This window comes from Eleutherodactylus coqui, chromosome 2 (assembly GCF_035609145.1).
Source record: "Eleutherodactylus coqui strain aEleCoq1 chromosome 2, aEleCoq1.hap1, whole genome shotgun sequence".
In the NCBI taxonomy this organism is placed as follows: Eukaryota; Metazoa; Chordata; class Amphibia; order Anura; family Eleutherodactylidae; genus Eleutherodactylus; species Eleutherodactylus coqui.
The window spans coordinates 320,588,926-320,608,532 of record NC_089838.1 but is presented as its reverse complement, the minus strand read 5'-3'; the positions used below and the strand labels follow the sequence as shown (position 1 = coordinate 320,608,532).

The following is a 19,607-nucleotide window of genomic DNA, read 5'->3' as shown; positions in this document are numbered from 1 at the left end:
GACAAAGTCTTCGGCCTCTTTTGGGTGCCAAAAGTGGAGCCGTGATGCATGTGTATTTGAATCAAGGTTGCGTAGACCGCAGTCATGTCACATGGCCAGTTCACTCCATTTTTTTAGAGTGTGGTGCAAATGTCATTTTCACATGCAACTTTCTGGTCTTCCATTGAGAGACGCTTATTTATGCCACAAGGTCAAAGAAGTTTGTTTTTTTGCCGTAACCCAATTCCACAGTGTTTTTGAACAATTTTTTGTAGTTGATGAGTAAAATGTCAGATGACCCTGACGTGATTTGAACACGCAACCTTCTGATCTGGAGTCAGACGCGCTACCGTTGCGCCACAAGGTCAATGAAACTTGAGTGCTCTGACCCTGTTCAGCACTCTTTTCGATCATGTATCTGTACTGGTTCATGAAAAGTCTGATTTGATTTGGATGTCATTTCTAGGCACAATCTTCTGATGTGGAGTGAAATGCACAACCGATGCGCAACAAGCTCTTGCTGCTGCATGTCAAACTAGATGCAGGAGGCAAAAACTGGCATTGTGTGTCATGTCTGCTTGCTCACTTTTGTTAAACCGTGGTTCTAATAACACGGAGGTTTCAGCTTTTGATCCCCATATGGGCTAGGTTCTCCAGCATCTGAAGTGCCGTCAAGCTATCTTTTGACAAAGTCTTCGGCCTCTTTTAGGTGCCAAAAGTGGAGCCGTGATGCATGTGTATTTGAATCAAGGTTGCGTAGAGCGCAGTCATGTCACAAGGCCAGTTCACTCCATTTTTTTAGAGTGTGGTGCAAATGTCATTTTCACATGCAACTTTCTGGTCTTCCATTGAGAGACGCTTATTTATGCCACAAGGTCAAAGAAGTTTGTTTTTTTGCCGTAACCCAATTCCACAGTGTTTTTGAACAATTTTTTGTAGTTGATGAGTAAAATGTCAGATGACCCTGACGTGATTTGAACACGCAACCTTCTGATCTGGAGTCAGACGCGCTACCGTTGCGCCACAAGGTCAATGAAACTTGAGTGCTCTGACCCTGTTCAGCACTCTTTTCGATCATGTATCTGTACTGGTTCATGAAAAGTCTGATTTGATTTGGATGTGATTTCTAGGCACAATCTTCTGATGTGGAGTGAAATGCACAACCGATGCGCAACAAGCTCTTGCTGCTGCATGTCAAACTAGATGCAGGAGGCAAAAACTGGCATTGTGTGTCATGTCTGCTTGCTCACTTTTGTTAAACCGTGGTTCTAATAACACGGAGGTTTCAGCTTTTGATCCCCATATGGGCTAGGTTCTCCAGCATCTGAAGTGCCGTCAAGCTATCTTTTGGCAAAGTCTTCGGCCTCTTTTGTGTTCCAAAAGTGGAGCCGTGATGCATGTGTATTTGAATCAAGGTTGCGTAGAGCGCAGTGAGGTCACATGGCCAGTTCACTCCATTTTTTTAGAGTGTAGTGCAATTGTCATTTTCACATGCAACTTTCTGGTCTTCCATTGAGAGACGCTTATTTATGCCACAAGGTCAAAGAAGTTTGTTTTTTTGCCGTAACCCAATTCCACAGTGTTTTTGAACAATTTTTTGTAGTTGATGAGTAAAATGTCAGATGACCCTGACGTGATTTGAACACGCAACCTTCTGATGTGGAGTCAGACGCGCTACCGTTGCGCCACAAGGTCAATGAAACTTGAGTGCTCTGACCCTGTTCAGCACTCTTTTCGATCATGTATCTGTACTGGTTCATGAAAAGTCTGATTTGATTTGGATGTGATTTCTAGGCACAATCTTCTGATGTGGAGTGAAATGCACAACCGATGTGCAACAAGCTCTTGCTGCTGCATGTCAAACTAGATGCAGGAGGCAAAAACTGGCATTGTGTGTCATGTCTACTTGCTCACTTTTGTTAAACCGTGGTTCTAATAACACGGAGGTTTCAGCTTTTGATCCCCATATGGGCTAGGTTCTCCAGCATCTGAAGTGCCGTCAAGGTATCTTTTGACAAAGTCTTCGGCCTCTTTTAGGTGCCAAAAGTGGAGCCGTGATGCATGTGTATTTGAATCAAGGTTGCGTAGAGCGCAGTCATGTCACATGGCCTGTTCACTCCATTTTTTTAGAGTGTGGTGCAATTGTCATTTTCACATGCAACTTTCTGGTCTTCCATTGAGAGACGCTTATTTATGCCACAAGGTCAAAGAAGTTTGTTTTTTTGCCGTAACCCAATTCCACAGTGTTTTTGAACAATTTTTTGTAGTTGATGAGTAAAATGTCAGATGACCCTGACGTGATTTGAACACGCAACCTTCTGATCTGGAGTCAGACGCGCTACCGTTGCGCCACAAGGTCAATGAAACTTGAGAACTCTGACCCTGTTCAGCACTCTTTTCGATCATGTATCTGTACTGGATCATGAAAAGTCTGATTTGATTTGGATGTGATTTCTAGGCACAATCTTCTGATGTGGAGTGAAACGCAAAAACGGTTGTGCAACAAGCTCTTGCTGCTGCATGTCAAACTAGATGCAGGAGGCAAAATCTGGCATTGTGTGTCATGTCTGCTTGCTCACTTTTGTTAAACCGTGGTTCTAATAACACGGAGGTTTCAGCTTTTGATCCCCATATGGGCTAGGTTCTCCAGCATCTGAAGTGCCATCAAGCTATCTTTTGACAAAGTCTTCGGCCTCTTTTAGGTGCCAAAAGTGGAGCCGTGATGCATGTGTATTTGAATCAAGGTTGCGTAGACCGCAGTCATGTCACATGGCCAGTTCACTCCATTTTTTTAGAGTGTGGTGCCAATGTCATTTTCACATGCAACTTTCTGGTCTTCCATTGAGAGACGCCTATTTATGCCACAAGGTCAAAGAAGTTTGCTTTTTTGCCGTAACCCAATTCCACAGTGTTTTTGAACAATTTTTTGTAGTTGATGAGTAAAATGTCAGATGACCCTGACGTGATTTGAACACGCAACCTTCTGATCTGGAGTCAGACGCGCTACCGTTGCGCCACAAGGTCAATGAAATGTGAGTGCTCTGACCCTGTTCAGCACTCTTTTCGATCATGTATCTGTACTGGATCATGAAAAGTCTGATTTGATTTGGATGTGATTTCTAGGCACAATCTTCTGATGTGGAGTGAAACGCACAACCGTTGCGCAACAAGCTCTTGCTGCTGCATGTCAAACTAGATGCAGGAGGCAAAAACTGGCATTGTGTGTCATGTCTGCTTGCTCACTTGTGTTAAACCGTGGTTCTAATAACACGGAGGTTTCAGCTTTTGATCCCCATATGGGCTAGGTTCTCCAGCATCTGAAGTGCCGTCAAGCTATCTTTTGACAAAGTCTTCGGCCTCTTTTAGGTGCCAAAAGTGGAGCCGTGATGCATGTGTATTTGAATCAAGGTTGCGTAGACCGCAGTCATGTCACATGGCCAGTTCACTCCATTTTTTTAGAGTGTGGTGCAAATATCATTTTCACATGCAACTTTCTGGTCTTCCATTAAGAGACGCTTATTTATGCCACAAGGTCAAAGAAGTTTGTTTTTTTGCCGTAACCCAATTCCACAGTGTTTTTGAACAATTTTTTGTAGTTGATGAGTAAAATGTCAGATGACCCTGACGTGATTTGAACACGCAACCTTCTGATCTGGAGTCAGATGCGCTACCGTTGCGCCACAAGGTCAATGAACCTTGAGTGCTCTGACCCTGTTCAGCACTCTTTTCGACCATGTATCTGTACTGGATCATGAAAAGTCTGATTTGATTTGGATGTGATTTCTAGGCACAATCTTCTGATGTGGAGTGAAACGCACAACCGTTGCGCAACAAGCTCTTGCTGCTGCATGTCAAACTAGATGCAGGAGGCAAAAACTGGCATTGTGTGTCATGTCTGCTTGCTCACTTTTGTTAAATCGTGGTTCTAATAACACGGAGGTTTCAGCTTTTGATCCCCATATGGGCTAGGTTCTCCAGCATCTGAAGTGCCGTCAAGCTATCTTTTGACAAAGTCTTCGGCCTCTTTTGGGTGCCGAAAGTGGAGCCGTGATGCATGTGTATTTGAATCAAGGTTGCGTAGAGCGCAGTCATGTCATATGGCCAGTTCACTCCATTTTTTAGAGTGTGGTGCAAATGTCATTTTCACATGCAACTTTCTGGTCTTCCATGGAGAGACGCTTATTTCTGCCACAAGGTCAAAGAAGTTTGTTTTTTTGCCGTAACCCAATTCCACAGTGTTTTTGAACAATTTTTTGTAGTTGATGAGTAAAATGTCAGATGACCCTGACGTGATTTGAACACGCAACCTTCTGATCTGGAGTCAGACGCGCTACCGTTGCGCCACAAGGTCAATGAAACTTGAGTGCTCTGACCCTGTTCAGCACTCTTTTCGATCATGTATCTGTACTGGTTCATGAAAAGTCTGATTTGATTTGGATGTCATTTCTAGGCACAATCTTCTGATGTGGAGTGAAATGCACAACCGATGCGCAACAAGCTCTTGCTGCTGCATGTCAAACTAGATGCAGGAGGCAAAAACTGGCATTGTGTGTCATGTCTGCTTGCTCACTTTTGTTAAACCGTGGTTCTAATAACACGGAGGTTTCAGCTTTTGATCCCCATATGGGCTAGGTTCTCCAGCATCTGAAGTGCCGTCAAGCTATCTTTTGACAAAGTCTTCGGCCTCTTTTAGGTGCCAAAAGTGGAGCCGTGATGCATGTGTATTTGAATCAAGGTTGCGTAGAGCGCAGTCATGTCACAAGGCCAGTTCACTCCATTTTTTTAGAGTGTGGTGCAAATGTCATTTTCACATGCAACTTTCTGGTCTTCCATTGAGAGACGCTTATTTATGCCACAAGGTCAAAGAAGTTTGTTTTTTTGCCGTAACCCAATTCCACAGTGTTTTTGAACAATTTTTTGTAGTTGATGAGTAAAATGTCAGATGACCCTGACGTGATTTGAACACGCAACCTTCTGATCTGGAGTCAGACGCGCTACCGTTGCGCCACAAGGTCAATGAAACTTGAGTGCTCTGACCCTGTTCAGCACTCTTTTCGATCATGTATCTGTACTGGTTCATGAAAAGTCTGATTTGATTTGGATGTGATTTCTAGGCACAATCTTCTGATGTGGAGTGAAATGCACAACCGATGCGCAACAAGCTCTTGCTGCTGCATGTCAAACTAGATGCAGGAGGCAAAAACTGGCATTGTGTGTCATGTCTGCTTGCTCACTTTTGTTAAACCGTGGTTCTAATAACACGGAGGTTTCAGCTTTTGATCCCCATATGGGCTAGGTTCTCCAGCATCTGAAGTGCCGTCAAGCTATCTTTTGGCAAAGTCTTCGGCCTCTTTTGTGTTCCAAAAGTGGAGCCGTGATGCATGTGTATTTGAATCAAGGTTGCGTAGAGCGCAGTGAGGTCACATGGCCAGTTCACTCCATTTTTTTAGAGTGTAGTGCAATTGTCATTTTCACATGCAACTTTCTGGTCTTCCATTGAGAGACGCTTATTTATGCCACAAGGTCAAAGAAGTTTGTTTTTTTGCCGTAACCCAATTCCACAGTGTTTTTGAACAATTTTTTGTAGTTGATGAGTAAAATGTCAGATGACCCTGACGTGATTTGAACACGCAACCTTCTGATGTGGAGTCAGACGCGCTACCGTTGCGCCACAAGGTCAATGAAACTTGAGTGCTCTGACCCTGTTCAGCACTCTTTTCGATCATGTATCTGTACTGGTTCATGAAAAGTCTGATTTGATTTGGATGTGATTTCTAGGCACAATCTTCTGATGTGGAGTGAAATGCACAACCGATGCGCAACAAGCTCTTGCTGCTGCATGTCAAACTAGATGCAGGAGGCAAAAACTGGCATTGTGTGTCATGTCTACTTGCTCACTTTTGTTAAACCGTGGTTCTAATAACACGGAGGTTTCAGCTTTTGATCCCCATATGGGCTAGGTTCTCCAGCATCTGAAGTGCCGTCAAGGTATCTTTTGACAAAGTCTTCGGCCTCTTTTAGGTGCCAAAAGTGGAGCCGTGATGCATGTGTATTTGAATCAAGGTTGCGTAGAGCGCAGTCATGTCACATGGCCTGTTCACTCCATTTTTTTAGAGTGTGGTGCAATTGTCATTTTCACATGCAACTTTCTGGTCTTCCATTGAGAGACGCTTATTTATGCCACAAGGTCAAAGAAGTTTGTTTTTTTGCCGTAACCCAATTCCACAGTGTTTTTGAACAATTTTTTGTAGTTGATGAGTAAAATGTCAGATGACCCTGACGTGATTTGAACACGCAACCTTCTGATCTGGAGTCAGACGCGCTACCGTTGCGCCACAAGGTCAATGAAACTTGAGAACTCTGACCCTGTTCAGCACTCTTTTCGATCATGTATCTGTACTGGATCATGAAAAGTCTGATTTGATTTGGATGTGATTTCTAGGCACAATCTTCTGATGTGGAGTGAAACGCAAAAACGGTTGTGCAACAAGCTCTTGCTGCTGCATGTCAAACTAGATGCAGGAGGCAAAATCTGGCATTGTGTGTCATGTCTGCTTGCTCACTTTTGTTAAACCGTGGTTCTAATAACACGGAGGTTTCAGCTTTTGATCCCCATATGGGCTAGGTTCTCCAGCATCTGAAGTGCCATCAAGCTATCTTTTGACAAAGTCTTCGGCCTCTTTTAGGTGCCAAAAGTGGAGCCGTGATGCATGTGTATTTGAATCAAGGTTGCGTAGACCGCAGTCATGTCACATGGCCAGTTCACTCCATTTTTTTAGAGTGTGGTGCCAATGTCATTTTCACATGCAACTTTCTGGTCTTCCATTGAGAGACGCCTATTTATGCCACAAGGTCAAAGAAGTTTGCTTTTTTGCCGTAACCCAATTCCACAGTGTTTTTGAACAATTTTTTGTAGTTGATGAGTAAAATGTCAGATGACCCTGACGTGATTTGAACACGCAACCTTCTGATCTGGAGTCAGACGCGCTACCGTTGCGCCACAAGGTCAATGAAATGTGAGTGCTCTGACCCTGTTCAGCACTCTTTTCGATCATGTATCTGTACTGGATCATGAAAAGTCTGATTTGATTTGGATGTGATTTCTAGGCACAATCTTCTGATGTGGAGTGAAACGCACAACCGTTGCGCAACAAGCTCTTGCTGCTGCATGTCAAACTAGATGCAGGAGGCAAAAACTGGCATTGTGTGTCATGTCTGCTTGCTCACTTGTGTTAAACCGTGGTTCTAATAACACGGAGGTTTCAGCTTTTGATCCCCATATGGGCTAGGTTCTCCAGCATCTGAAGTGCCGTCAAGCTATCTTTTGACAAAGTCTTCGGCCTCTTTTAGGTGCCAAAAGTGGAGCCGTGATGCATGTGTATTTGAATCAAGGTTGTGTAGACCGCAGTCATGTCACATGGCCAGTTCACTCCATTTTTTTAGAGTGTGGTGCAAATATCATTTTCACATGCAACTTTCTGGTCTTCCATTAAGAGACGCTTATTTATGCCACAAGGTCAAAGAAGTTTGTTTTTTTGCCGTAACCCAATTCCACAGTGTTTTTGAACAATTTTTTGTAGTTGATGAGTAAAATGTCAGATGACCCTGACGTGATTTGAACACGCAACCTTCTGATCTGGAGTCAGATGCGCTACCGTTGCGCCACAAGGTCAATGAACCTTGAGTGCTCTGACCCTGTTCAGCACTCTTTTCGACCATGTATCTGTACTGGATCATGAAAAGTCTGATTTGATTTGGATGTGATTTCTAGGCACAATCTTCTGATGTGGAGTGAAACGCACAACCGTTGCGCAACAAGCTCTTGCTGCTGCATGTCAAACTAGATGCAGGAGGCAAAAACTGGCATTGTGTGTCATGTCTGCTTGCTCACTTTTGTTAAACCGTGGTTCTAATAACACGGAGGTTTCAGCTTTTGATCCCCATATGGGCTAGGTTCTCCAGCATCTGAAGTGCCGTCAAGCTATCTTTTGACAAAGTCTTCGGCCTCTTTTGGGTGCCAAAAGTGGAGCCGTGATGCATGTGTATTTGAATCAAGGTTGCGTAGACCGCAGTCATGTCACATGGCCAGTTCACTCCATTTTTTTAGAGTGTGGTGCAAATGTCATTTTCACATGCAACTTTCTGTTCTTCCATTGAGAGACGCTTATTTATGCCACAAGGTCAAAGAAGTTTGTTTTTTTGCCGTAACCCAATTCCACAGTGTTTTTGAACAATTTTTTGTAGTTGATGAGTAAAATGTCAGATGACCCTGACGTGATTTGAACACGCAACGTTCTGATCTGGAGTCAGACGCGCTACCGTTGTGCCACAAGGTCAATGAAACTTGAGTGCTCTGACCCTGTTCTGCACTCTTTTCGATCATGTATCTGTACTGGATCATGAAAAGTCTGATTTGATTTGGATGTGATTTCTAGGCACAATCTTCTGATGTGGAGTGAAATGCACAACCGTTGCGCAACAAGCTCTTGCTGCTGCATGTCAAACTAGATGCAGGAGGCAAAAACTGGCATTGTGTGTCATGTCTGCTTGCTCACTTTTGTTAAACCGTGGTTCTAATAACACGGAGGTTTCAGCTTTTGATCCCCATATGGGCTAGGTTCTCCAGCATCTGAAGTGCCGTCAAGCTATCTTTTGACAAAGTCTTCGGCCTCTTTTGGGTGCCGAAAGTGGAGCCGTGATGCATGTGTATTTGAATCAAGGTTGCGTAGAGCGCAGTCATGTCATATGGCCAGTTCACTCCATTTTTTAGAGTGTGGTGCAAATGTCATTTTCACATGCAACTTTCTGGTCTTCCATGGAGAGACGCTTATTTCTGCCACAAGGTCAAAGAAGTTTGTTTTTTTGCCGTAACCCAATTCCACAGTGTTTTTGAACAATTTTTTGTAGTTGATGAGTAAAATGTCAGATGACCCTGACGTGATTTGAACACGCAACCTTCTGATCTGGAGTCAGACGCGCTACCGTTGCGCCACAAGGTCAATGAAACTTGAGTGCTCTGACCCTGTTCAGCACTCTTTTCGATCATGTATCTGTACTGGTTCATGAAAAGTCTGATTTGATTTGGATGTCATTTCTAGGCACAATCTTCTGATGTGGAGTGAAATGCACAACCGATGCGCAATAGCTCTTGCTGCTGCATGTCAAACTAGATGCAGGAGGCAAAAACTGGCATTGTGTGTCATGTCTGCTTGCTCACTTTTGTTAAACCGTGGTTCTAATAACACGGAGGTTTCAGCTTTTGATCCCCATATGGGCTAGGTTCTCCAGCATCTGAAGTGCCGTCAAGCTATCTTTTGGCAAAGTCTTCGGCCTCTTTTGTGTTCCAAAAGTGGAGCCGTGATGCATGTGTATTTGAATCAAGGTTGCGTAGAGCGCAGTGAGGTCACATGGCCAGTTCACTCCATTTTTTTAGAGTGTAGTGCAATTGTCATTTTCACATGCAACTTTCTGGTCTTCCATTGAGAGACGCTTATTTATGCCACAAGGTCAAAGAAGTTTGTTTTTTTGCCGTAACCCAATTCCACAGTGTTTTTGAACAATTTTTTGTAGTTGATGAGTAAAATGTCAGATGACCCTGACGTGATTTGAACACGCAACCTTCTGATCTGGAGTCAGACGCGCTACCGTTGCGCCACAAGGTCAATAAAACTTGAGTGCTCTGACCCTGTTCAGCACTCTTTTCGATCATGTATCTGTACTGGTTCATGAAAAGTCTGATTTGATTTGGATGTGATTTCTAGGCACAATCTTCTGATGTGGAGTGAAATGCACAACCGATGCGCAACAAGCTCTTGCTGCTGCATGTCAAACTAGATGCAGGAGGCAAAAACTGGCATTGTGTGTCATGTCTGCTTGCTCACTTTTGTTAAACCGTGGTTCTAATAACACGGAGGTTTCAGCATTTGATCCCCATATGGGCTAGGTTCTCCAGCATCTGAAGTGCCGTCAAGCTATCTTTTGACAAAGTCTTCGGCCTCTTTTAGGTGCCAAAAGTGGAGCCGTGATGCATGTGTATTTGAATCAAGGTTGCGTAGAGCGCAGTCATGTCACATGGCCAGTTCACTCCATTTTTTTAGAGTGTGGTGCAAATGTCATTTTCACATGCAACTTTCTGGTCTTCCATTGAGAGACGCCTATTTATGCCACAAGGTCAAAGAAGTTTGCTTTTTTGCCGTAACCCAATTCCACAGTGTTTTTGAACAATTTTTTGTAGTTGATGAGTAAAATGTCAGATGACCCTGACGTGATTTGAACACGCAAGCTTCTGATCTGGAGTCAGACGTGCCACCGTTGCGCCACAAGGTCAATGAAACTTGAGTGCTCTGACCCTGTTCAGCACTCTTTTCGATCATGTATCTGTACTGGATCATGAAAAGTCTGATTTGATTTGGATGTGATTTCTAGGCACAATCTTCTGATGTGGAGTGAAACGCACAACCGTTGCGCAACAAGCTCTTGCTGCTGCATGTCAAACTAGATGCAGGAGGCAAAAACTGGCATTGTGTGTCATGTCTGCTTGCTCACTTTTGTTAAACCGTGGTTCTAATAACACGGAGGTTTCAGCTTTTGATCCCCATATGGGCTAGGTTCTCCAGCATCTGAAGTGCCGTCAAGCTATCTTTTGACAAAGTCTTCGGCCTCTTTTAGGTGCCAAAAGTGGAGCCGTGATGCATGTGTATTTGAATCAAGGTTGCGTAGAGCGCAGTCATGTCACATGGCCAGTTCACTCCATTTTTTTAGAGTGTGGTGCCAATGTCATTTTCACATGCAACTTTCTGGTCTTCCATTGAGAGACGCCTATTTATGCCACAAGGTCAAAGAAGTTTGCTTTTTTGCCGTAACCCAATTCCACAGTGTTTTTGAACAATTTTTTGTAGTTGATGAGTAAAATGTCAGATGACCCTGACGTGATTTGAACACGCAACCTTCTGATCTGGAGTCAGACGCGCTACCGTTGCGCCACAAGGTCAATGAAATGTGAGTGCTCTGACCCTGTTCAGCACTCTTTTCGATCATGTATCTGTACTGGATCATGAAAAGTCTGATTTGATTTGGATGTGATTTCTAGGCACAATCTTCTGATGTGGAGTGAAACGCACAACCGTTGCGCAACAAGCTCTTGCTGCTGCATGTCAAACTAGATGCAGGAGGCAAAAACTGGCATTGTGTGTCATGTCTGCTTGCTCACTTGTGTTAAACCGTGGTTCTAATAACACGGAGGTTTCAGCTTTTGATCCCCATATGGGCTAGGTTCTCCAGCATCTGAAGTGCCGTCAAGCTATCTTTTGACAAAGTCTTCGGCCTCTTTTAGGTGCCAAAAGTGGAGCCGTGATGCATGTGTATTTGAATCAAGGTTGCGTAGACCGCAGTCATGTCACATGGCCAGTTCACTCCATTTTTTTAGAGTGTGGTGCAAATGTCATTTTCACATGCAACTTTCTGGTCTTCCATTAAGAGACGCTTATTTATGCCACAAGGTCAAAGAAGTTTGTTTTTTTGCCGTAACCCAATTCCACAGTGTTTTTGAACAATTTTTTGTAGTTGATGAGTAAAATGTCAGATGACCCTGACGTGATTTGAACACGCAACCTTCTGATCTGGAGTCAGATGCGCTACCGTTGCGCCACAAGGTCAATGAACCTTGAGTGCTCTGACCCTGTTCAGCACTCTTTTCGACCATGTATCTGTACTGGATCATGAAAAGTCTGATTTGATTTGGATGTGATTTCTAGGCACAATCTTCTGATGTGGAGTGAAACGCACAACCGTTGCGCAACAAGCTCTTGCTGCTGCATGTCAAACTAGATGCAGGAGGCAAAAACTGGCATTGTGTGTCATGTCTGCTTGCTCACTTTTGTTAAACCGTGGTTCTAATAACACGGAGGTTTCAGCTTTTGATCCCCATATGGGCTAGGTTCTCCAGCATCTGAAGTGCCGTCAAGCTATCTTTTGACAAAGTCTTCGGCCTCTTTTGGGTGCCAAAAGTGGAGCCGTGATGCATGTGTATTTGAATCAAGGTTGCGTAGACCGCAGTCATGTCACATGGCCAGTTCACTCCATTTTTTTAGAGTGTGGTGCAAATGTCATTTTCACATGCAACTTTCTGGTCTTCCATTGAGAGACGCTTATTTATGCCACAAGGTCAAAGAAGTTTGTTTTTTTGCCGTAACCCAATTCCACAGTGTTTTTGAACAATTTTTTGTAGTTGATGAGTAAAATGTCAGATGACCCTGACGTGATTTGAACACGCAACGTTCTGATCTGGAGTCAGACGCGCTACCGTTGTGCCACAAGGTCAATGAAACTTGAGTGCTCTGACCCTGTTCTGCACTCTTTTCGATCATGTATCTGTACTGGATCATGAAAAGTCTGATTTGATTTGGATGTGATTTCTAGGCACAATCTTCTGATGTGGAGTGAAATGCACAACCGTTGCGCAACAAGCTCTTGCTGCTGCATGTCAAACTAGATGCAGGAGGCAAAAACTGGCATTGTGTGTCATGTCTGCTTGCTCACTTTTGTTAAACCGTGGTTCTAATAACACGGAGGTTTCAGCTTTTGATCCCCATATGGGCTAGGTTCTCCAGCATCTGAAGTGCCGTCAAGCTATCTTTTGACAAAGTCTTCGGCCTCTTTTGGGTGCCGAAAGTGGAGCCGTGATGCATGTGTATTTGAATCAAGGTTGCGTAGAGCGCAGTCATGTCATATGGCCAGTTCACTCCATTTTTTAGAGTGTGGTGCAAATGTCATTTTCACATGCAACTTTCTGGTCTTCCATGGAGAGACGCTTATTTCTGCCACAAGGTCAAAGAAGTTTGTTTTTTTGCCGTAACCCAATTCCACAGTGTTTTTGAACAATTTTTTGTAGTTGATGAGTAAAATGTCAGATGACCCTGACGTGATTTGAACACGCAACCTTCTGATCTGGAGTCAGACGCGCTACCGTTGCGCCACAAGGTCAATGAAACTTGAGTGCTCTGACCCTGTTCAGCACTCTTTTCGATCATGTATCTGTACTGGTTCATGAAAAGTCTGATTTGATTTGGATGTCATTTCTAGGCACAATCTTCTGATGTGGAGTGAAATGCACAACCGATGCGCAACAAGCTCTTGCTGCTGCATGTCAAACTAGATGCAGGAGGCAAAAACTGGCATTGTGTGTCATGTCTGCTTGCTCACTTTTGTTAAACCGTGGTTCTAATAACACGGAGGTTTCAGCTTTTGATCCCCATATGGGCTAGGTTCTCCAGCATCTGAAGTGCCGTCAAGCTATCTTTTGGCAAAGTCTTCGGCCTCTTTTGTGTTCCAAAAGTGGAGCCGTGATGCATGTGTATTTGAATCAAGGTTGCGTAGAGCGCAGTGAGGTCACATGGCCAGTTCACTCCATTTTTTTAGAGTGTAGTGCAATTGTCATTTTCACATGCAACTTTCTGGTCTTCCATTGAGAGACGCTTATTTATGCCACAAGGTCAAAGAAGTTTGTTTTTTTGCCGTAACCCAATTCCACAGTGTTTTTGAACAATTTTTTGTAGTTGATGAGTAAAATGTCAGATGACCCTGACGTGATTTGAACACGCAACCTTCTGATCTGGAGTCAGACGCGCTACCGTTGCGCCACAAGGTCAATAAAACTTGAGTGCTCTGACCCTGTTCAGCACTCTTTTCGATCATGTATCTGTACTGGTTCATGAAAAGTCTGATTTGATTTGGATGTGATTTCTAGGCACAATCTTCTGATGTGGAGTGAAATGCACAACCGATGCGCAACAAGCTCTTGCTGCTGCATGTCAAACTAGATGCAGGAGGCAAAAACTGGCATTGTGTGTCATGTCTGCTTGCTCACTTTTGTTAAACCGTGGTTCTAATAACACGGAGGTTTCAGCATTTGATCCCCATATGGGCTAGGTTCTCCAGCATCTGAAGTGCCGTCAAGCTATCTTTTGACAAAGTCTTCGGCCTCTTTTAGGTGCCAAAAGTGGAGCCGTGATGCATGTGTATTTGAATCAAGGTTGCGTAGAGCGCAGTCATGTCACATGGCCAGTTCACTCCATTTTTTTAGAGTGTGGTGCAAATGTCATTTTCACATGCAACTTTCTGGTCTTCCATTGAGAGACGCCTATTTATGCCACAAGGTCAAAGAAGTTTGCTTTTTTGCCGTAACCCAATTCCACAGTGTTTTTGAACAATTTTTTGTAGTTGATGAGTAAAATGTCAGATGACCCTGACGTGATTTGAACACGCAAGCTACTGATCTGGAGTCAGACGTGCCACCGTTGCGCCACAAGGTCAATGAAACTTGAGTGCTCTGACCCTGTTCAGCACTCTTTTCGATCATGTATCTGTACTGGATCATGAAAAGTCTGATTTGATTTGGATGTGATTTCTAGGCACAATCTTCTGATGTGGAGTGAAACGCACAACCGTTGCGCAACAAGCTCTTGCTGCTGCATGTCAAACTAGATGCAGGAGGCAAAAACTGGCATTGTGTGTCATGTCTGCTTGCTCACTTTTGTTAAACCGTGGTTCTAATAACACGGAGGTTTCAGCTTTTGATCCCCATATGGGCTAGGTTCTCCAGCATCTGAAGTGCCGTCAAGCTATCTTTTGACAAAGTCTTCGGCCTCTTTTAGGTGCCAAAAGTGGAGCCGTGATGCATGTGTATTTGAATCAAGGTTGCGTAGAGCGCAGTCATGTCACAAGGCCAGTTCACTCCATTTTTTTAGAGTGTGGTGCAAATGTCATTTTCACATGCAACTTTCTGGTCTTCCATTGAGAGACGCTTATTTATGCCACAAGGTCAAAGAAGTTTGTTTTTTTGCCGTAACCCAATTCCACAGTGTTTTTGAACAATTTTTTGTAGTTGATGAGTAAAATGTCAGATGACCCTGACGTGATTTGAACACGCAACCTTCTGATCTGGAGTCAGACGCGCTACCGTTGCGCCACAAGGTCAATAAAACTTGAGTGCTCTGACCCTGTTCAGCACTCTTTTCGATCATGTATCTGTACTGGTTCATGAAAAGTCTGATTTGATTTGGATGTGATTTCTAGGCACAATCTTCTGATGTGGAGTGAAATGCACAACCGATGCGCAACAAGCTCTTGCTGCTGCATGTCAAACTAGATGCAGGAGGCAAAAACTGGCATTGTGTGTCATGTCTGCTTGCTCACTTTTGTTAAACCGTGGTTCTAATAACACGGAGGTTTCAGCTTTTGATCCCCATATGGGCTAGGTTCTCCAGCATCTGAAGTGCCGTCAAGCTATCTTTTGACAAAGTCTTCGGCCTCTTTTAGGTGCCAAAAGTGGAGCCGTGATGCATGTGTATTTGAATCAAGGTTGCGTAGAGCGCAGTGAGGTCACATGGCCAGTTCACTCCATTTTTTTAGAGTGTAGTGCAATTGTCATTTTCACATGCAACTTTCTGGTCTTCCATTGAGAGACGCTTATTTATGCCACAAGGTCAAAGAAGTTTGTTTTTTTGCCGTAACCCAATTCCACAGTGTTTTTGAACAATTTTTTGTAGTTGATGAGTAAAATGTCAGATGACCCTGACGTGATTTGAACACGCAACCTTCTGATCTGGAGTCAGACGCGCTACCGTTGCGCCACAAGGTCAATAAAACTTGAGTGCTCTGACCCTGTTCAGCACTCTTTTCGATCATGTATCTGTACTGGTTCATGAAAAGTCTGATTTGATTTGGATGTGATTTCTAGGCACAATCTTCTGATGTGGAGTGAAATGCACAACCGATGCGCAACAAGCTCTTGCTGCTGCATGTCAAACTAGATGCAGGAGGCAAAAACTGGCATTGTGTGTCATGTCTGCTTGCTCACTTTTGTTAAACCGTGGTTCTAATAACACGGAGGTTTCAGCTTTTGATCCCCATATGGGCTAGGTTCTCCAGCATCGGAAGTGCCGTCAAGCTATCTTTTGACAAAGTCTTCGGCCTCTTTTAGGTGCCAAAAGTGGAGCCGTGATGCATGTGTATTTGAATCAAGGTTGCGTAGAGCGCAGTCATGTCACATGGCCTGTTCACTCCATTTTTTTAGAGTGTGGTGCAATTGTCATTTTCACATGCAACTTTCTGGTCTTCCATTGAGAGACGCTTATTTATGCCACAAGGTCAAAGAAGTTTGTTTTTTTGCCGTAACCCAATTCCACAGTGTTTTTGAACAATTTTTTGTAGTTGATGAGTAAAATGTCAGATGACCCTGACGTGATTTGAACACGCAACCTTCTGATCTGGAGTCAGACGCGCTACCGTTGCGCCACAAGGTCAATGAAACTTGAGTGCTCTGACCCTGTTCAGCACTCTTTTCGATCATGTATCTGTACTGGTTCATGAAAAGTCTGATTTGATTTGGATGTGATTTCTAGGCACAATCTTCTGATGTGGAGTGAAATGCACAACCGATGCGCAACAAGCTCTTGCTGCTGCATGTCAAACTAGATGCAGGAGGCAAAAACTGGCATTGTGTGTCATGTCTGCTTGCTCACTTTTGTTAAACCGTGGTTCTAATAACACGGAGGTTTCAGCTTTTGATCCCCATATGGGCTAGGTTCTCCAGCATCTGAAGTGCCGTCAAGCTATCTTTTGGCAAAGTCTTCGGCCTCTTTTGTGTTCCAAAAGTGGAGCCGTGATGCATGTGTATTTGAATCAAGGTTGCGTAGAGCGCAGTCATGTCACATGGCCAGTTCACTCCATTTTTTTAGAGTGTGGTGCAAATGTCATTTTCACATGCAACTTTCTGGTCTTCCATTGAGAGACGCTTATTTATGCCACAAGGTCAAAGAAGTTTGTTTTTTTGCCATAACCCAATTCCACAGTGTTTTTGAACAATTTTTTGTAGTTGATGAGTAAAATGTCAGATGACCCTGACGTGATTTGAACACGCAACCTTCTGATGTGGAGTCAGACGCGCTACCGTTGCGCCACAAGGTCAATGAAACTTGAGTGCTCTGACCCTGTTCAGCACTCTTTTCGATCATGTATCTGTACTGGTTCATGAAAAGTCTGATTTGATTTGGATGTGATTTCTAGGCACAATCTTCTGATGTGGAGTGAAATGCACAACCGATGCGCAACAAGCTCTTGCTGCTGCATGTCAAACTAGATGCAGGAGGCAAAAACTGGCATTGTGTGTCATGTCTGCTTGCTCACTTTTGTTAAACCGTGGTTCTAATAACACGGAGGTTTCAGCTTTTGATCCCCATATGGGCTAGGTTCTCCAGCATCTGAAGTGCCGTCAAGCTATCTTTTGACAAAGTCTTCGGCCTCTTTTAGGTGCCAAAAGTGGAGCCGTGATGCATGTGTATTTGAATCAAGGTTGCGTAGAGCGCAGTCATGTCACATGGCCTGTTCACTCCATTTTTTTAGAGTGTGGTGCAATTGTCATTTTCACATGCAACTTTCTGGTCTTCCATTGAGAGACGCTTATTTATGCCACAAGGTCAAAGAAGTTTGTTTTTTTGCCGTAACCCAATTCCACAGTGTTGTTGAACAATTTTTTGTAGTTGATGAGTATAATGTCAGATGACCCTGACGTGATTTGAACACGCAACCTTCTGATCTGGAGTCAGACGCGCTACCGTTGCGCCACAAGGTCAATGAAACTTGAGTGCTCTGACCCTGTTCAGCACTCTTTTCGATCATGTATCTGTACTGGATCATGAAAAGTCTGATTTGATTTGGATGTGATTTCTAGGCACAATCTTCTGATGTGGAGTGAAACGCACAACCGTTGCGCAACAAGCTCTTGCTGCTGCATGTCAAACTAGATGCAGGAGGCAAAAACTGGCATTGTGTGTCATGTCTGCTTGCTCACTTTTGTTAAACCGTGGTTCTAATAACACGGAGGTTTCAGCTTTTGATCCCCATATGGGCTAGGTTCTCCAGCATCTGAAGTGCCGTCAAGCTATCTTTTGACAAAGTCTTCGGCCTCTTTTGGGTGCCAAAAGTGGAGCCGTGATGCATGTGTATTTGAATCAAGGTTGCGTAGAGCGCAGTCATGTCACATGGCCAGTTCACTCCATTTTTTTAGAGTGTGGTGCAAATGTCATTTTCACATGCAACTTTCTGGTCTTCCATTGAGAGACGCTTATTTATGCCACAAGGTCAAAGAAGTTTGTTTTTTTGCCGTAACCCAATTCCACAGTGTTTTTGAACAATTTTTTGTAGTTGATGAGTAAAATGTCAGATGACCCTGACGTGATTTGAACACGCAACCTTCTGATCTGGAGTCAGACGCGCTACCGTTGCGCCACAAGGTCAATGAAACTTGAGTGCTCTGACCCTGTTCAGCACTCTTTTCGATCATGTATCTGTACTGGTTCATGAAAAGTCTGATTTGATTTGGATGTGATTTCTAGGCACAATCTTCTGATGTGGAGTGAAATGCACAACCGATGCGCAACAAGCTCTTGCTGCTGCATGTCAAACTAGATGCAGGAGGCAAAAACTGGCATTGTGTGTCATGTCTGCTTGCTCACTTTTGTTAAACCGTGGTTCTAATAACACGGAGGTTTCAGCATTTGATCCCCATATGGGCTAGGTTCTCCAGCATCTGAAGTGCCGTCAAGCTATCTTTTGACAAAGTCTTCGGCCTCTTTTAGGTGCCAAAAGTGGAGCCGTGATGCATGTGTATTTGAATCAAGGTTGCGTAGAGCGCAGTCATGTCACATGGCCAGTTCACTCCATTTTTTTAGAGTGTGGTGCAAATGTCATTTTCACATGCAACTTTCTGGTCTTCCATTGAGAGACGCCTATTTATGCCACAAGGTCAAAGAAGTTTGCTTTTTTGCCGTAACCCAATTCCACAGTGTTTTTGAACAATTTTTTGTAGTTGATGAGTAAAATGTCAGATGACCCTGACGTGATTTGAACACGCAAGCTTCTGATCTGGAGTCAGACGTGCCACCGTTGCGCCACAAGGTCAATGAAACTTGAGTGCTCTGACCCTGTTCAGCACTCTTTTCGATCATGTATCTGTACTGGATCATGAAAAGTCTGATTTGATTTGGATGTGATTTCTAGGCACAATCTTCTGATGTGGAGTGAAACGCACAACCGTTGCGCAACAAGCTCTTGCTGCTGCATGTCAAACTAGATGCAGGAGGCAAAAACTGGCATTGTGTGTCATGTCTGCTTGCTCACTTTTGTTAAACCGTGGTTCTAATAACACGGAGGTTTCAGCTTTTGATCCCCATATGGGCTAGGTTCTCCAGCATCTGAAGTGCCGTCAAGCTATCTTTTGGCAAAGTCTTCGGCCTCTTTTGTGTTCCAAAAGTGGAGCCGTGATGCATGTGTATTTGAATCAAGTTTAAGTAGAGCGCAGTCATGTCACATGGCCAGTTCACTCCATTTTTTTAGAGTGTGGTGCAAATGTCATTTTCACATGCAACTTTCTGGTCTTCCATTGAGAGACGCCTATTTATGCCACAAGGTCAAAGAAGTTTGCTTTTTTGCCGTAACCCAATTCCACAGTGTTTTTGAACAATTTTTTGTAGTTGATGAGTAAAATGTCAGATGACCCTGACGTGATTTGAACACGCAACCTTCTGATCTGGAGTCAAACGCGCTACCTTTGCGCCACAAGGTCAATGAAA

The 19,607-nt window shown here is 43.8% G+C and overlaps 18 non-coding genes across 18 annotated transcripts; all 18 read right to left on the bottom strand.

The window, feature by feature from the left end:
- Positions 1-274: 274 nt before the first annotated feature.
- On the bottom strand, positions 275-346 carry TRNAW-CCA (transfer RNA tryptophan (anticodon CCA)). Its single transcript has one exon. It is a non-coding gene; the product is annotated as a tRNA-Trp (tRNA).
- Positions 347-938: 592 nt separating this feature from the next.
- On the bottom strand, positions 939-1,010 carry TRNAW-CCA (transfer RNA tryptophan (anticodon CCA)). The gene has a single exon. It is a non-coding gene; the product is annotated as a tRNA-Trp (tRNA).
- A 1,256-nt stretch (positions 1,011-2,266) lies between these two features.
- On the bottom strand, positions 2,267-2,338 carry TRNAW-CCA (transfer RNA tryptophan (anticodon CCA)). Its single transcript has one exon. It is a non-coding gene; the product is annotated as a tRNA-Trp (tRNA).
- Positions 2,339-2,931: 593 nt separating this feature from the next.
- Positions 2,932-3,003, bottom strand: TRNAW-CCA (transfer RNA tryptophan (anticodon CCA)). The gene has a single exon. It is a non-coding gene; the product is annotated as a tRNA-Trp (tRNA).
- Positions 3,004-4,258: 1,255 nt separating this feature from the next.
- On the bottom strand, positions 4,259-4,330 carry TRNAW-CCA (transfer RNA tryptophan (anticodon CCA)). Its single transcript has one exon. It is a non-coding gene; the product is annotated as a tRNA-Trp (tRNA).
- Positions 4,331-4,922: 592 nt separating this feature from the next.
- Positions 4,923-4,994, bottom strand: TRNAW-CCA (transfer RNA tryptophan (anticodon CCA)). The gene has a single exon. It is a non-coding gene; the product is annotated as a tRNA-Trp (tRNA).
- A 1,256-nt stretch (positions 4,995-6,250) lies between these two features.
- Positions 6,251-6,322, bottom strand: TRNAW-CCA (transfer RNA tryptophan (anticodon CCA)). Its single transcript has one exon. It is a non-coding gene; the product is annotated as a tRNA-Trp (tRNA).
- Positions 6,323-6,915: 593 nt separating this feature from the next.
- Positions 6,916-6,987, bottom strand: TRNAW-CCA (transfer RNA tryptophan (anticodon CCA)). Its single transcript has one exon. It is a non-coding gene; the product is annotated as a tRNA-Trp (tRNA).
- Positions 6,988-8,906: 1,919 nt separating this feature from the next.
- Positions 8,907-8,978, bottom strand: TRNAW-CCA (transfer RNA tryptophan (anticodon CCA)). Its single transcript has one exon. It is a non-coding gene; the product is annotated as a tRNA-Trp (tRNA).
- Positions 8,979-9,569: 591 nt separating this feature from the next.
- On the bottom strand, positions 9,570-9,641 carry TRNAW-CCA (transfer RNA tryptophan (anticodon CCA)). Its single transcript has one exon. It is a non-coding gene; the product is annotated as a tRNA-Trp (tRNA).
- Positions 9,642-10,897: 1,256 nt separating this feature from the next.
- Positions 10,898-10,969, bottom strand: TRNAW-CCA (transfer RNA tryptophan (anticodon CCA)). The gene has a single exon. It is a non-coding gene; the product is annotated as a tRNA-Trp (tRNA).
- Positions 10,970-12,888: 1,919 nt separating this feature from the next.
- Positions 12,889-12,960, bottom strand: TRNAW-CCA (transfer RNA tryptophan (anticodon CCA)). Its single transcript has one exon. It is a non-coding gene; the product is annotated as a tRNA-Trp (tRNA).
- Positions 12,961-13,552: 592 nt separating this feature from the next.
- Positions 13,553-13,624, bottom strand: TRNAW-CCA (transfer RNA tryptophan (anticodon CCA)). Its single transcript has one exon. It is a non-coding gene; the product is annotated as a tRNA-Trp (tRNA).
- Positions 13,625-14,880: 1,256 nt separating this feature from the next.
- On the bottom strand, positions 14,881-14,952 carry TRNAW-CCA (transfer RNA tryptophan (anticodon CCA)). The gene has a single exon. It is a non-coding gene; the product is annotated as a tRNA-Trp (tRNA).
- A 592-nt stretch (positions 14,953-15,544) lies between these two features.
- TRNAW-CCA (transfer RNA tryptophan (anticodon CCA)) lies at positions 15,545-15,616 on the bottom strand. The gene has a single exon. It is a non-coding gene; the product is annotated as a tRNA-Trp (tRNA).
- Positions 15,617-16,208: 592 nt separating this feature from the next.
- Positions 16,209-16,280, bottom strand: TRNAW-CCA (transfer RNA tryptophan (anticodon CCA)). Its single transcript has one exon. It is a non-coding gene; the product is annotated as a tRNA-Trp (tRNA).
- Positions 16,281-17,536: 1,256 nt separating this feature from the next.
- On the bottom strand, positions 17,537-17,608 carry TRNAW-CCA (transfer RNA tryptophan (anticodon CCA)). Its single transcript has one exon. It is a non-coding gene; the product is annotated as a tRNA-Trp (tRNA).
- Positions 17,609-18,200: 592 nt separating this feature from the next.
- TRNAW-CCA (transfer RNA tryptophan (anticodon CCA)) lies at positions 18,201-18,272 on the bottom strand. The gene has a single exon. It is a non-coding gene; the product is annotated as a tRNA-Trp (tRNA).
- Positions 18,273-19,607: the final 1,335 nt, after the last annotated feature.